The sequence below is a fragment of the Hyperoodon ampullatus genome, assembly GCF_949752795.1.
Source record: "Hyperoodon ampullatus genome assembly, chromosome: 10".
NCBI lineage: Eukaryota > Metazoa > Chordata > Mammalia > Artiodactyla > Ziphiidae > Hyperoodon > Hyperoodon ampullatus.
The window spans coordinates 72,892,498-72,908,434 of NC_136923.1; the positions used below are offsets into that span (position 1 = coordinate 72,892,498).

The following is a 15,937-nucleotide window of genomic DNA, read 5'->3' on the forward strand; positions in this document are numbered from 1 at the left end:
TGCCTATGGGAGTGTGTAAATACGTCTGTGAGACCAGTAAGTGTGTGTGTGTTTGTACCTGCGCTCACACACTTGGTATCCCTATATCGTCATCCTGGAAGGGACCCCAGTAACCATCCTTCACCTCTGGCTGCCTCTGCCCACCCCCAGACCCCTCCCTGACCTTGGGCAGCCCTGCCTGAGGCCAGGTCAGCCCTGGAGGAGGGCTGAGAGAGTCCTGCTGAGGGCTGCCCACAACCTGCCCCCACCCTGGGGTCATCCCAACATCAAAGTTTAAACTCCACCCTAGGGACTTCCTGGGAGGTCCAGTGGTTAAGACTGTGCTTCCAATGCCAGGGGCGCAGGTTCGATCCCTGGTCAGGGAACTAAGATCCCACATTCTCTGAAGTACGGCCAAAACCAAAATCTATAAACCCCACCCTGGCCCGCAGGATGAGAACGCTCATCAGGGACTGAGATGAGGCCAGACCTGGAGGCTGGAGGCCATAAGGTGAGGGGTCAAATTCGTTGTTTGTGTCCCAGGCATTCTTACCTGAAGCCTAGCTCAGGGGTACCGAGCTGGTATCACCTGTCCTGCTTGGGAGACAGACCTAAGCCCAGAGATTCTTGAAACAGAGCTGGGTTCCTGAGCACCTGTGTTGACCATACCTATCCCAGTGGACCACTGGATATCACAGAGCCTGCCGCAGACCTAGCCTCCTAGGACATGTCCAGACCAGCCTTTACTCCTGCTGGCCCAGCCTCTGCCCTCCAACCAGCGGATGCCAAAACTGTTCAATTACTCACTCAACAAAGCACACATCCCAAAGCCCATGTCTTAGAATCCTCAAACATATCCCAGAGAGGCCTTGCTGGGAAACCTCAGACGAGTCACTTTTCTCTGAGCCTCTTTTCCCCTCCGTAAAAAGGGTACAACTGCCCTTGCCCTGCCTATGTTATAGGGATGGCGTCAGGATTAGGAGGCCTAATGGACGTGAACTTGTCTTATAAAGACATGTCTGATAAAATGCCCCCACAGCCTGACTCTGTGAATGGTGTGTCACAAAGGCAGCTCCACATCCAAGGCCCTCTGGTACTGATATCATCTCCACCATCAGAGTGGTTTGCTGTCTCCTTCTCCAGCTTCCCACAGTCTCTTCCCTTAGCTTGATAATGGTTTGATATAATTCAGGGGAGGAGTCTGCAAACTATGGCCCCCGGACCGAATCCTGCCTGTTATTGTATGGTCTGTGAACTAAGAATAATTTTTTTAAGATATTTATTTATTTATTTTGGCTGTACCGAGACGCAGGATCTTCGTTGCGGCATGGGGATCGTTAGTTGCAGCATGCGGACTTCTGAGTTGCAGCATGAGGACTCTCAGTTGGGCTTCTTAATTGCAGCATGCATGAGGGATCTCGTTCCCTGACCAGGGATCGAACCCAGGCCCCCTGCATTGGGAATGCAGAGTCTTACCCGCTGGACCACGAGGAAGTGCCAAGAATAATTTTTATAGATGAACATTTGTCATCGATCTGATGGTAAGGAGCATTAACTTTGAACTCCAATTAAGCAAAATGTTATCCCTCCCACCCTTACCAAAAAAATCCCATTCTTCTGATTAGTAGACCTTTTATTACCAAAAAAATTTAAAAATGTACTCAATTATTATTGTACTTCCATCAATAAAAATTTTGTGGAAATTTGTTTTCTGTCTTGTTATGCATAGTATCTCTTGTCGATACATAATATCCTTGATTTTGCCTCAGCCCACAAAGCCTAAAACATGTACTATCTATCCCTTTACAGAAAAAGTTTGCTGGTCTTTTGCCTCCACTACTGAACTCTGCCATTACAGAAACAAGTTGGCCAGAGTTTGCCAACTGCTGAAGTAGAACATGCTAAGCCCTTGGACATTTTGATTGGTCTGGAGAAGGGCAAGTAAATCCCTAGACAGGTCCCAACAAGCCAGCATTTGCTTGAACAGTTCATTGGACTGAACTGGGCAGAATGTGAGTCTGAAGCTATAGGACTGCCTCCAAGGACTCTGAGAATGAAGCCCACCCAGGGTAAGGCAGAGTTAACAATGCAGAGACAGCAACGGCATCATTTTTTAAGCCCCTAGATCACACATCACCTGTAGCAAGCCCTACCCCTTGATGTTTCAGTTACACAAGTCAATCTATTACTATTGTTATTTAAGCCCATTTGCAGTGAATTTTTTGATGCTTGCACCAGTAAAAGAGCACAAAAGAAGAGTGCCTAATCCAGCTCCGAGCATTCAAGGAAAACTTCTGAGAAGAGGTGTCATCTAAGCTGGGTCTTCGAGTCAACTGTGAAAGCAAGTGGAAGAACAGGTATTCCAAGCAGAGGACACGGCATGAGAGGAAAGAGCACAGCACATGCCACAAGACGGAAGCGGCAGAGCTGGGAGTGGCCAGGGATGGAATCGAAGGTTCAAGAAAGGATACCTTGTGCTCTTTGTACCAGACCGGCATACTTGAAATTGGCCCTGTGGGAATGGGTCTTGAACAAGGCATGACAAGTTCAAGTTGGCACTGTAGGTGGAACTCTTTGACCACTGTGGAGGATGGACTGGAAGGAGGTACGGGGAGGGGATCAGGTTGGAAATGGGAGTCCGTTAGGAGGCTACTGGAATAACCCGGGTAGAAGGCGATGAGGGTCCAGCCAACGGCAGTAGGAATGGGGATGGAGAGGAGGGAATGGCTCTGAGAAATATTTTAGAAACCACATCCACAGGACTTGGTGACTGATTGGATGTGAAAGAAAGGGCTAGGGAGAGTCAAGGGGTGACTTCTAATAGTTTCTACATGACTGGGTGGATTGTGATGCCACCACTGAGGAGAAAATGCAGAGATGGGGCATGTCTTTGGATACAGATGATATTGAATGATTTGGGTCTGGGCCATGTTGTGTATGCCATCACTGGAGGGTCACAGACATGGGGGTGGGAGGGAGGTCCAAGAAAGTGATGGTACTTGGACCAACTCACAGATGGTAGTTAAACCCATGAGAGTACATGGGATTGTCCAAGAGGACATGTAGCTTGAGGAGAGCCATGGGTCAAGGCTGAAGGCTTGAGAACCCGAAGCGTTTAAGAGGTAGATGACACAAGCTCACAAAGGCACATGGAAAGGAGAAGTCAAGGAGGAGGGCAGAGTGTGGCAGGTGCTGGCGTTCTGCCTATGACTCTCAGCACTTACCTCCAAACGCTGAAGGCTGCTTACTGCCAACACCTTCCCTTTGCCTGAGGGTTATTTTTTTCTTTTTCTTTTTTTTCTGGCCATGGAGACGCCCTTGGCTCAGACTCAGGACAAGCTGGAAGTGCTGGAGAGTTAATGTGTCTGGAAGCAGACCTCCACCAATGGCAAAGAGGGAGTTGGTGGATAAATACCCCAGCTTTCTTGCCCCCATCATATGGACAACTTGAGGCGTGTCTCAAACTTATTCCGGGGTTCCCCAGCAGGCCTGCGCCCCTCTCACTCACAGTACATGCTAACACTCCCTATGTGGGCCTCCTGACCACCCAGCCCCCGCCCAGCCCCCCACTTTCCCACTCCCAACTCATGCTTGAATCCTTGCGTCAGAGTCTGCTTCTGGGAGAACATAAACTAAGTCAAAGATGTCGTGAAAACCAACCAAGTAGAAAATTGCAAGATGTTCTCTCCGTGTAACTTTTGTCTTTGAGGGGCTCAGGTCATCCCCACGCTGTGCCCACCTCCACACTCATAGAAGATGCTGGCCGATTTCTCCCCTGGGCCTGAGGTTCCCAGAAGGGGACTTTCCAGTGCCCAAGTCTGAGCAAACGCCACTATCAAGAAATCCTTTCCTAGCTCTCACCCTGGCTGCTCCTCCTTTACAGGGGCTGCTGCATGCGGGGAAGTCTGATCACAGGCCTTCGTATAACGCAAAGGCTTGGAAAGCTTCCTCAGCCCTGAGTCCATCCCTCCGTGTACCCTGACTCTGTCCTCTCCTTTTCCAGCACTCCAAGTAGCATTCACTTTTTTCTGTTCATCCTATGTCCAGTCCTGTGGGTGGTCATCGCTTCTCTTTCTGTCTGAGATCCAAGAACTGGCTCTGACTCCTGGCCTGGGACCCACGGGGAGGCGGGGAGAGCTGGGTGACCTGTAAACACTCCCCAGTTCCGGCCAGTGTACGCCCGACCCACCCTGCTCTTCATCTCTTACCTCTCAAGGCAGGAAACCAGGGGGAATGGCCTTGAACAAGACTGGGAGCAGAGGGGGAAGGGCCTTCAAGAAGGCATACAGGGGCTTCCCTGGTGGTGCAGTGGTTGAGAATCTGCCTGCCAATGCAGGGAACGTGGGTTCGAGCCCTGGTCTGGGAAGATCCCACATGCCACGGAGCAACTGGGCCCGTGAGCCACAATTACTGAGCCTGCGTGTCTGGAGTCCGTGCTCCACAACAAGAGAGGCCGCGATAGTGAGAGGCCCGCGCACCGCGATGAAGAGTGGTCCCCGCTTGCCACAACTGGAGAAAGCCCTCGCACAGAAACGAAGACCCAACACAGCTATAAATGAATGAATGAATGAATGAATGAATGAAGGCATACAGGGGCTTCCCTGGTGGCGCAGTGGTTGAGAGTCCGCCTGCCGATGCAGGGGACACGGGTTCGTGCCCCGGTCTGGGAAGATCCCACATGCTGCGGAGTGGCTGGGCCTGTGAGCCATGGCCGCTGAGCCTGCGTGTCCGGAGCCTGTGCTCCGCAATGGGAGAGGCCACAACAGTGAGAGGACCGTGTAACGCAAAAAAAAAAAAAAAAAAAAAAAAACGGAAGGCATACAGGAGAGCGATGAAGTAGACATTCTGCTGTCTAACAAGCCAGGGTGTGAATGCAGGCACTTCGCTTACATAATTGTGGAACTGTGTGTGAGTTTCAACGTCTCGGAGCTTTAGTCTTGTCATCTGTAAAATGAGGATAAAATAATGGTACCCACCTGACTTAGGCTGGGTTCCTCCAGAAGCAGGCCCTGAGACAACTATTCCAGTACACATGGTTGATGTAGGAGGTAAAGGAAACACCAGTAGAGAAGTGGGGAAATAAGATAAGGAAAGGAAGGAAAGCAGTCAAGTTGGTTATCAAGTTAGCTCCTCGGGTGGGCTCAGTCCTGCTGGGGAAACCCTGTGAGTGCATGTAGAGCACACACCTCAGTTATTTACACACCAAGGCTCATCCGTCATGGGTGCAGGACTCTCTTGGATGGTGTTAATTCCCCAGCACTTCTGGTCTCCCAATAGTGGCAAAGCAGAGTCCAATGCCCAGAGGAAGCCCTCAGGCAAAGATAGGCAGGTAGGTGATTGGAAGCCTTAGGGGTATAAGTGGTCAGGTTGAGGGCACACAGACAGGGCACTCACAGCATCTGCTATATCATCTCAGAGGGCTGGTGGGACGTCATGAAATGACGTCATGAATGAAGAGTGCTTAACATAGGGACCGGCGCACAGTTGGTTCTTCTCTAATCAAGATCCAGCCTCACTCCAGCCTTCAGATGCCTGGTTCCAGGGACTTCCTGCTGCCCAGCAACCATGAGAGAGGTCTTTGGGGCTGGAGGGCCAGGGGTCAAGAGCAGAGGGATCTAGAAGAGAGAAGGCCAGAAAGAAGAGAAGATGCAGGAGAACTGGGAAGGAGGTGGGCGCTGGAGTCCAGGCCCAGCACGGAATGGACTCAAACCAGTGTGAAGGAGCCCAGGAAAGTGTGTGAGCCCCACTCCACAGGCCTTGCCAGACACCACACACAATCAGAGACATATAAAGACTCTCTCTTCTCTCCCCTTATATCCACCCTACATCGATTGCCTCTGCCATTTCGGGCACTGCCTTCTCTTTAAAAATAAACAAACAGGGCTTCCCGGGTGGCGCAGTGGTTGAGAGTCCGCCTGCCGATGCAGGCGACATGGGTTCGTGCCCCGGTCCGGGAAGATCACACATGCCGCGGAGCGGCTAGGCCCGTGAGCCATGGCCGCCGAGCCTGCGCGTCCGGAGCCTGTGCTCCGCAACGGCGGGGGAGAGGCCACAACAGTGAGAGGCCCGCGTACCGCAAAATAATAATAATAATAATAATAAACAAACAAAAGAATCAAACATTAGGACTACTGTGGAGATCAGAGATACATATGAAAAGTGCCTGGTATACAGTAGGTGCTCAATAGGTGGTAGCTATTTCCAGTGTGAGGCCACCTTGGCTTTGACTTTCCTCCTTCACATCCCACCTCACCCTTCAGTGCCACTGGCCGAGACCCCAAAACGCAGGCCTTCCAGGTTCCCTGAGGAAGGAATGCTTCCCTTGCTGAGCGCAGAGCTCTGAAGGCATCCCCCCGTGGACAAGCAGAAAACGTGCAGGGAGCAGTCATGAGAAGAATGGGGGGCACAGCCCTCTGGCAGGAGGCGACAGCCCCGAGGGAGTGAGGGTTTTGCCTTGTCCCATTTTCCATCCAAGTCCCCACCTTGACCCTCCCCGCCCCCGCTCTTTCCCTCCAATCACTGAAGACACAGTTTTACTGCATAGCTCCTAAAACTCCGCACTCTCCCCCAGCCCCCCTCACTGTTACCTGCAGGGCACCAACTTGCCCTGAGGTGTCAGGCTATTTTTTTTAACTAAGTATCAAATTACAATCAAACCAATTCAACATGCATTTACCCTGCAAAGCACACTGGGCTGGGTGCAAGAGGAAATCCCAAAATGACTAAAATCATGGGCCCCGACCTCAGTTTATTATCTAGTTAGAGAGAGGAGGCATACATGGTTAAACAGTGAACAAACAATACAATGTATTAAAAGTTACTTGGTGCTTATGAAATAAAAGTTAGCCAACAGCACATTGTAAAATCAACAAGAGCCAGCTAAGGAGGAGCCGGAAAAAGGTGGAAGTGGGCTGGAGCGATCAAGAGATAATGATCATGGCCCTGAGCTAGGACATGCCTCCGGGGGTGGAGAACCCTACAGGTGTTACACTCACTCACCACCTCTGCTGGACCCTCATCTTTCTCCCTCTTCTGCAGTTGAAGAAACTGAGATTAAGCCCTCCTGCTTCAGGGTTTCAAGCTAGAAAGCGACAGAACTGGGATTTAAATCCAAGCGTTTTTCTGAGGAAGGAAGACTTCGGGTAGCTCTTGAAGGATGAACCGCATGAAGGGAGAAGGGGCTCTCCTCTCCGTGCCCCTACTTGGCCTTTCCTTGTCCCTGGGCACGGCCTCCCCGTGCCCCACCCCCACCCGTGCCCCCTGGGTGAATGGCTGGGTGTGATGCATGGGATAGGGAAAGGGTGCCGAGTCTGCTCTCCTGGCCCATCCCTGCCTGTGTCCTGCTCTCTCCTTGCTAGGAAATCCCTCCACGGAGAGGGTCTCATTTCACCCAAAGACTCTGTGTTCTAATTGATGGAAAATTGTTCACTGCTTGTCAGGTTACTGTTCATTTCCTGATCCTTAATGAATGATTTTCCACCAATCAGCCTGGAGGCCCATGCCCACCACCCCGTGGACAAGGCCTGAGTCTCTGAGGCCCTAAAAGTGAGGTCTGTAAACATCTCCCAGGGCCCAGCACCTGCCACCAAGAGGGGTAACCAGGCCCCACCCCCAGGCCTGGGTGCCCTCCCCTCCTCCACAGCCCCCAGGGACAGCTCTCCACACTGCATGGTCCTCTACTCAGGGCAATATGGTAAACTGATAAGCCTCCCCTCAAGAGTAGGAGCCCCCCTTAAAAAGGGGGAGAGTCTGGAGAGTGCCTGAGAGGTTCCTGGCACAGTTCATTAAGATACCAACCCTTAATGAAATATTTCTTTGTTAAAATCGTCATTTATCTTGGAGAACAGGGGCCTTTGTGGCAAAGAAAGAGGCTACCCCCTTCCATCCCTCCCCCGCCTCCACCCAGCACAGATCCTGGGTCTTTCTGAGTCAGAAAGATTGGGAAGCAGGGTGGGGAGGGGAGAAGATGCCAGAGTGGAGGAACCACAAAAGGAAAGGGGGTCAGCTTGACTGAGCAGGAGGCAAAGGAGGAGAGAGAAGCAGAAGGCCCTGGGTGGGTGGGTGGAGAGACGCTGCTCAGAAGGAAGCCCACTGCAGTGTGACCACAATAGCCAAACGTTGGAAACAACCCAACCGTCCATCACTGGGAGGCTGGGTAAAGAAATGGCAGTGCACTGACGTGATAGAACACAAGCCTTTTCAATTAATGACCTAGAGATGCACATAGCAAACCTGATTAATCTCAGCAACATGAAATTTAGTAAATAATACCACCAATAAATAGTAAAAGCAAGGAGCAGGAGGATAGTTTTTATTTAAAATTTCGAGACACCCAAGCCACACTAAATGTTTAAGAGCATAACACTTACTTGAGAAGGCTACCTCCCAGCTTCTGGAAACTGGCTACTTCTGGCAAGGGAAGGATGGAGAAAGGGAGGGAAGGATATGGAAGGTTCTCAACTTTATCAGCAACAATTTGTAGGCTTTATTTTTTAAAGCTAAAGAAAGGTGCACAGATCATAAGTCTACGCCAGCTCAATTGTCACAAAGTGAACACACCCATGTAACCAAATCCCAAATTCAAAAAATACAGAACATTCCCAGTCCCCCAGGAACCCCTACTTATTCCCCTGCCTAGAGTAGCCACTCTCCTGAGTTCTAACACCTCGATTTTATTTGACCGATGTTTGAATTTCAGATAGGTGGAATTTCTCTCTCAAGACCGGCTTTTATGCTCCACATTCTGTTTGTGAGACTTCTCCCCGTTGCTGTGTGTGGCAATGGCCTGTTCATTCTCATTACCAAGTACTAGCCCATGCATGAGAATACCAGCATTTATTCACCCATTCCACTGTTGATGGCTATTTGTAGAATGGCCGCTAAGACCATTCTAGTGTCTGTCTTTTGGTGAACACATTATGCATTTCTGTTGGTATATACTTAGGTGTTGAGCCACTACATCATGCTGGTAAAGTTTTATTCCTTAATTAACTAAAAAATGGTTTGGTTTTTTTGACTTTTTTTTTTTTTTTTGGCCATGCCACGTGGCTTGTGGAATCTTAGTTTCTCGACCAGGGATGGAACCCGAGCCCATGGCAGTGAAAGCACTGAGTCTTAACCACTGGACCACCAGGGAATTCCCTTAAAAAAAGGTTTTGAAGAGGGAAAAGAAGTAAAATTCAAGCAATCGGATGACTGGAAACATAAAATACCTGGGTCTAGATGTGTTGGGACGTGGGAATAAAAGGACTGACTAATGTTTCTGGACATACACACACACCCAGTGCCAGGCCTGATACTAAGAACAAGCTCACCCACTAACCCACTGCATCCCCACAACAGGGAGGCAGCTGACCCTGGGAAAGGGCAGCTCTTCAGAGCAGGAAGACCTGTGAGTTAGCCCTTGCTGCACCATCTTCTAGCTGTGTGACCTGGGGCAAGTTGCCTTACCTCTCTGAGCTTGAGTACCTCACTGTAAAATGAGAAAAGCAACTATGCCAGGGGTGATGCAGCCAAATAGCACGTGAATCAAGTGCCTGACACACAGCAGGCACTTACTAAGTATCAACTGCAGATGTATGTATGACTTGCAGTTTTGTGAAGTCAGTATTCTCATTTTTAGGTGAGGAAACTGGAGCTCACAAAACGGAAAATGAGTGTTTATGGAAAGTATCTGATGAACAGGTCACAGAGCTAGATGCTTTGCCCAGGCTTTTTCATGCTACCCTCCCAACCCCCCAGGAGGCATTCTCCCAATGTTGTGGATGAGGAAACTGGCTCCATCCTGTAACTTGCCCGGATCACACAGTTGGTAAGTGACAGACACTGAAGTTCAACCCTAGGCTGTCTCACTCCAGTCTCTGTGCTCTTAACCATGGCCTCCGTAGTAGGACACGCCATGGGCCCTGGTTCTTGCCACACCACAGCCTAGACCTTTTGAAGGAACAAGGGCAGAAAGAGGACCATCCTGTTCCCAGGCACTCTGGTTCAGGAGCCAAAGGCCACTTTTTTGAACCTTCTCCTAGAGGGCCTGCATCAGAAGGAAGGGCTGCTTTAATTTTGGGGGGTGTGTTCTGTATCTTTCTTTGGTTTTATGCTCAACATTCTGTTTGTGAGACTTCTCCCGTTGAGGCTTTGTTTCCTCATTAAAATGCCCTTTAGGTGAGGCCCAGACAGGATCTTTTGCCTCCCTTGGGCCCCCCACTGTGACTCACAGGGTGCTGGGAACTGAACTGGCCTGGAGATGAGGGTAAACTGAAATGAAAGCCAAAGCATTTCCTAGGGAAATCCCTTTGGGCACGTGAATCCACGTGTGAGGTATGGAGGGCTGCTGCAGGAAGGTGATGGGAAAGGATGCAGTGGGCATGACAGACAGCCAGAGAAGCCCACTGGAGGTCACCTCATCCCTTCTTTTGTATTGAAAGTCCCTAGTTCTCACCTGACCTGAAGCCTCTGTGGGACCGATGGTAAGGAGACCTGAGGGGCATGGCGTGGTCATAATCCAGCTGGGCTTACACAAGAACCTGCCAACTCCAGGCCACGCCCAGGTCTGTCCACACACCCTGACTCCCACCAGCGCTGACTCTCCATAGAAAATAAATAGAGTCACACCATCAAAGGCTTCCTTTCTCCCAAACTATACTCCTCAGGTAACCCACAAGCAGGCAGTGCTGCTTTAAAGGCCCCACAGAAGTAGCTCTGGTTGAAATCCTGCTTCATCACTTACCAGCCGGGTGAGCCTGGACAGTGACTTAACCTTTTTGTAAAATGGAGTTAATAGTACTATCTACTTATAGGGTTATTGTGAAGATGAAATGAGTCCTATGCCTGGCATGTGGTATGACTCAAAGGTTAGCTGTGGTTATTTTATTCTTATTGCTTCTGCTCTTACTACACTGGAAAGGACCCTGAGGTATCCACATAAATGGTGCTTAGGGTCCTCCTCCGAACAATTTCACACCTAGCTATTTGAAATACACCAGCAGAAGCTGAATATGCCTGTCACACCTGCCCTGTGTAGGGCAATACATAGGGTCTAGGCCTGGACAGAGAGCATTGACATTACAGCTCCTTCTGGCTATTTGCACCCACAGAAAAGGGATGGAATAAGGGATGGAGAACCCAAGGGGGAGTCTCCTCTCTTTTTCTTCCAAGCCCCATTGGAAAGGCTTCTCCTCCAAGAAATCCTCTCTCCCCAGGGCACAGCCCTGGCATACCCTAAGCTCCAATCCCTGAAGCACCCCCAGCTCACATTCCACGGGAGCATCCTGCGCCTGCCCGTCTCCACCTGCCTCGGGTGATTTGGGGCAGGAGAGCCTTCTAGAGCCACGGTCTTCCTGCCCTCCCTCCACAGCAGGGTCATCCCTTGGTCATGGGCACTCCTTGACAACCCCTGAGGTGTCCCTCACCCCTCCCCACTGCAACACACTGAGCCAGACCGGAGATGTTCTGGGGCTGGAAGGCGGGGGTAGGATTTATTCAGGTTTCCACGGGTCTCTGAATGGGGTGCCTGCTACCAGCACAGCCCTCCCCCTTGGATCTGGGGCCTTTCCTCATCCAGACTTCCCCCTCCCAACCCAAATACACACCTTGGCTACCGCCACAATCCCTCCGATTCCTCCCCGCACCCTACCCCGCCCTCAGGCAAAAGACGTTGAGTTTTGTTTACAATCTAATTTGTCCGGATAATTGCTTCTACTTTGCACTCCGCTCTGCCCGCGTGGGTCCGGCTTTGGGCCCTTTCTTCACCGGTTCGCAGAGCACTTTATGGGAAATTCCCCTTCCGGAGAGGGAGGCGGCGCGCGCCCGGGGTGACCGTTCACAAAGCCCAGAAGGAGCCTTCCCACCTCCCCCACCCCCGGTTCAAAAGCCCACCCCCGGCCCCACGCAGTGGGGCGCAGAAGGGAGAGGAGGAAGGACACCGGCTCCGGGCTCTGGGCCCCCCCGGCCACTCCCTGCATAGGGCGCAGCCCGCCGGGAACCAATGAACCGTGTGTGAGCAGGGCTTGGCCGTACCTCCAGACTCCAGGGAAAAGCTGGAGTTTGCAAAGCGCGCCAAGGGATTCGCAAGGCCAGGGTGAATCCCTGGGGTCTCTCCGCCTACCCCCCCTTTTTACAGGATCGCAGCCCTACGTCTTCTCCCCAGATCCCCACTTTTCCTTCCCCTAAAGTTTGGTCCACGTGGTCTCCTCTCGCTCACGACTTGGCTGTCGGGCAGGGTGAAAGTTGCTGCACCTGCTTTAGGTGAATTATGGTAGCGCTAGAAGTTGGTCTCCCTCCCTCCGCTGCTCGCTCGCTCCCTCCTCCTTCGCTCTCCGCGCGCTCCCTCCTTCCCCCTCCTCCCCGCCCCCTCCCGCCCCGCCCGCGCGCCGCCCGCTCGCAGCCACTCGCTGCCCGGGCTCAGTCGCAGCCCCTCGGAGTCCGGAGCCGGCCGCCCCTGCGGACCGGACTGTGCGGCCGGCGGCCGGGACGTAGCCCCCAGCCCGCGAGGAGGGCGCGGCGCAGGCGGCGGCGGCGCAGCGGGGAGGAGCCCGGGCCGGAACCAGGGCTGGGCCGGGGGCGGGGACGCCGGGGTCCCGGAGCCCCGGCGCCCGAGCGAGCGAACAAGCGTCGCGGGAGGATCGGGAAGGAGGAGCACAGCCGGAGCAAGCCGAGCTGCCCCCAAAGTGCGATGCCCCGGCGAGGGTAGGGCGCGCGGCGGCCGGCCGGCGCGGCGCGGAGGGAGGACGCCCGGGAGCTGCGCGGCGCCGAGCGGCGCGGAGGGGCAGTCCCAGCGGGCGGCGGCGGGCCCGGGCGGCGACCGGAGCGAGCCCCATGCCCCGCGCGGGCTGACGGGCCGGAGCCCGCACGGAGCGGCCGGGCCGGACAGGTAGGTGGCTGGCCGAGCTCGGGGACGCGGGTGGGGGCTGGGCCGGCGACCAGATCAACTCCCTCGCTCGCGCACTCTCTCGCCCGCTCACTGGCTCACTTTGTGTTTGCAAACTGCCCGCGGGAGACGCGCCGGGAGGAGCCGGGCCCAGGCCGGCGCACTTTGTTCCAGCCGGGGCCGGCTGCGGCGCCCTGACCCAGCGCAGCCGCGACACCCACGCCGCCCCGGCTCAGGCCCCCGCGGCCCGGAGCTGCCTGGGGAACAGGTGGGGGCTACGGCGCGGCGCCGGGGGGGCGGGCAGAGGAGGTCGGCAGGGGTTGGGGGGGGCTGGAAAGGCTACTAAGGCCCGCCCTCCCCCCAAGAATCTAGGACCGGCCTCCTCCCGGCCTGGCCGCGGGGAATGGGGTGTCTGGGGGCGCGACCACCCCCCCGCCCCGAGTCAGACAAAGAGTACTTCCCAGCCCGGACTTTCCTGAGCCGGGGAGGCAAGTGGTGAAGTGGGCTCCCCCAACCCCAGTCTGTCCAGGACTCCCCAGGACGCGCCGGAGGCAGATAGATGGGGGGGGGGCACCGGGGTCCTATCCAACGCGTCGCCTTAGGTGAGGAGGGGACTTGGTTTGCTGGGGTCGCACCTCGGAGGTTCCGGGGCCAGTCAACGCTTTTCCGCCATACCTGGGTCGGCTGGGAGATAGAGCGGAAAACTTCTTGGGGACTTGAGAGCGTCTGGAAACGGCCCCTTGTGATTTTGTGCGCCGGTGCTGGCGGGTGGGGGGGTTGACCCGCCCGATATCTTCATTCACCGCATTTGGGGAGAGCCCCGCCTCACCATGTAGTGGGGAGAGAGGGCGGCAGCAGGGTTCGGAGGCCGCCAGGGAAGAGTGCCCCGGGATAACTAAGCAAGACCCCCCCTCAGATCCAGGACTGTGGCCTCTCCCCTGGACAGCCCCCTGGCAGACACCTCTCTGAGAGGCGGTCACCTCGGCAGTGCTCGAGTCTTGCGCTCCCCATCAACGCCAAACTAACTTGAGCTGAGCCCAGCTACAGCTCGAGGCGCTAGAATGCGGGGCGCCCTGAGCGACCTGGGGTCCCGGCGTCCCCGGCAAAGGACCATGCGATTTCGCGGGAGGCGGATTCTGAGTCAGAGGCCCTGACGGCTGCGGATTCTTTCTTTCCAACTGGGGCGACCTCGTGAACACATCGGCGTCTCACCCGGACTGTCTAGGTTAGGGGAAGAGGATACGGGAACGCGGAGACCCTGAGCCCTTAGAACACCCGGCTCGTCCCTTTGCACCGCCGGCCTCTCTTGCCATCCCCCGCCTGACTGATTTCCTCGCTCACTCCGTGCCTGGGGTTTAAGGCGTCTGGAGATCACCGCGTGTCTCGCACCCCAGCGCCGGGTCTCCCTGCTGATTGACTTCGGAGCCTGGAGCAGGGGTTGGAGGTGGGGTGCCCGGAGGAGAAAACCCAAGTCTGAAGCTGTCATCCCCGTGGTTGCTGAGAAAGCCCAGGAGCATTTTGGCCAATGCGGGTTTTCACTTGAACTTCAGCATCCTCATCCCGTGTTAAAGCACACGCCTGGATTGTCCTAGGGCGAACCGTGTTGGGTCTGGGATTGAGGGCCTTGGGAGCGCAGTTTGAGAGGCAGCTAGGGTCGGAGCTGGAGGCCCACCTGGGTGCCCCCTTCTCCCGCCCAGAAGGAAGGAGCTGTGGGATCATCTGTACCGCCTGTAGCCACGGGAGGGTCTGACCAGTCCCATTGTGGAGCACAGTGGGTAATGGAGACCTCGACACCAGGAATTTGAACCCAGAAGCTCACTTCTGGGACTGAGCGCTGCTGGCGCTGGGCATTTCAAGCCGATGATCCTCCTGGTGAGCTAGCGGGTGGGTGCAGGGGCCGAAGGCCCAACAAGCTGGCCAGGCCCCAGCTGCCCTAAGGAGAGCCACCCACCTCAGACAGCCCCTGCCCCAGACAACCCCTGCCCAACCTGGCAGAAAACCGCTTCAGGAGATGGGAAATCTGCATGCTTATTTTGTTTTTATTTTTGTTTTAACTTTGTCTTGCCTGGGTTCTGGGGCTCTTTGTCACCTGGCAGGAGGGAGGGAGGGCCCCGAGACTGTGCTGTGGGCACCTGGACAGCTTGCTCGCTCTGGCACCCTTAGATCTGAGCCTCTCAAAAGCAGGGCTATGTGTCGTGGGGCTCCCCATTTGGCGTCACTCCCCCTCTCATCAGTGGGGCAACGTGGCATGGGGAGGAGGTGGCTGTAGAGAGTGCTCCCCGCCAACTCAGGACCCCTGTAAGATGTGAATCTCTCCTGGATCCTCCCCCCACCACTACCTTAGCCCCATCCCAGCCTTGGCACTAAACTGGGGGGGACCATGGGAACCTTCTCTTCCGGCACTAAGTGCTGGGCCCCTGGGTGGGGTTTTCTGTCCTTCTCCCGGTCCTGGGCAGGTTTTGCAGGAGTTATGGAGTTGGTGAACCCGTGAGCCCTGCGGGGAGAAAGGCCTGACACCAGTGCTGGGGGGTGGGGGGAGGGCAGGTTGGGCCTAACTTGAAAAAGGACCTGTCCCTGTCCCCTTCTGTGTAGGTACACTTCTCACACCTAGACATCCCTACCCCACCTCCTTTCCTGTGCCTTTAGCCAGGAACTTCCTTTCTGGCTGCTGGCAGGTAGATCCCTTCTTGCCAGGAATGTGCATATCCTGCTGGGCCCCTACTCCAAACACACCTCTTCCTTAGGGGCAGGAAAGGAGGGGGGATCCTTTAATCCATTAATTCCCCAAAGGTTTGCTGAGCCCCTACTCTGTCTGGGCAGGTCCCAGGCTGGGCACTGGTGTGCCCAAGCAGTGAAGGCTGGGGTCTGCACATTGTCAGGGTAGGAGAGGCAGATAAGATATCACACTAGAGAGAGGAGGATGGGAGCAGGGTGTCTGTTTCAGAGGAAGGGTATGAGGTGCAAGGCGGGAAGGGCCATCTCCCCAAGAAGGCTTCCCTGATCTTCCACACCTGGAGTAGCTGCACCCTCCTTCCCTCCATCCTAATCCTTTGCTGCCCCACTGCCTTGGTGGCTTTCCTGTCTCTCCAGCTG

The 15,937-nt window shown here is 54.5% G+C and overlaps 1 protein-coding gene across 1 annotated transcript in view; it reads left to right on the plus strand.

Moving 5' to 3' along the window:
• Window positions 1-12,774: 12,774 nt before the first annotated feature.
• FOXP4 (forkhead box P4) overlaps window positions 12,775-15,937 on the plus strand; it is a gene marked incomplete at its 3' end in the record, with an annotated part of 49,379 nt that continues 46,216 nt past the window's right edge. The window contains exon 1 of the mRNA XM_079713728.1: window positions 12,775-12,847. The remainder of the gene's footprint in view (window positions 12,848-15,937) is intronic.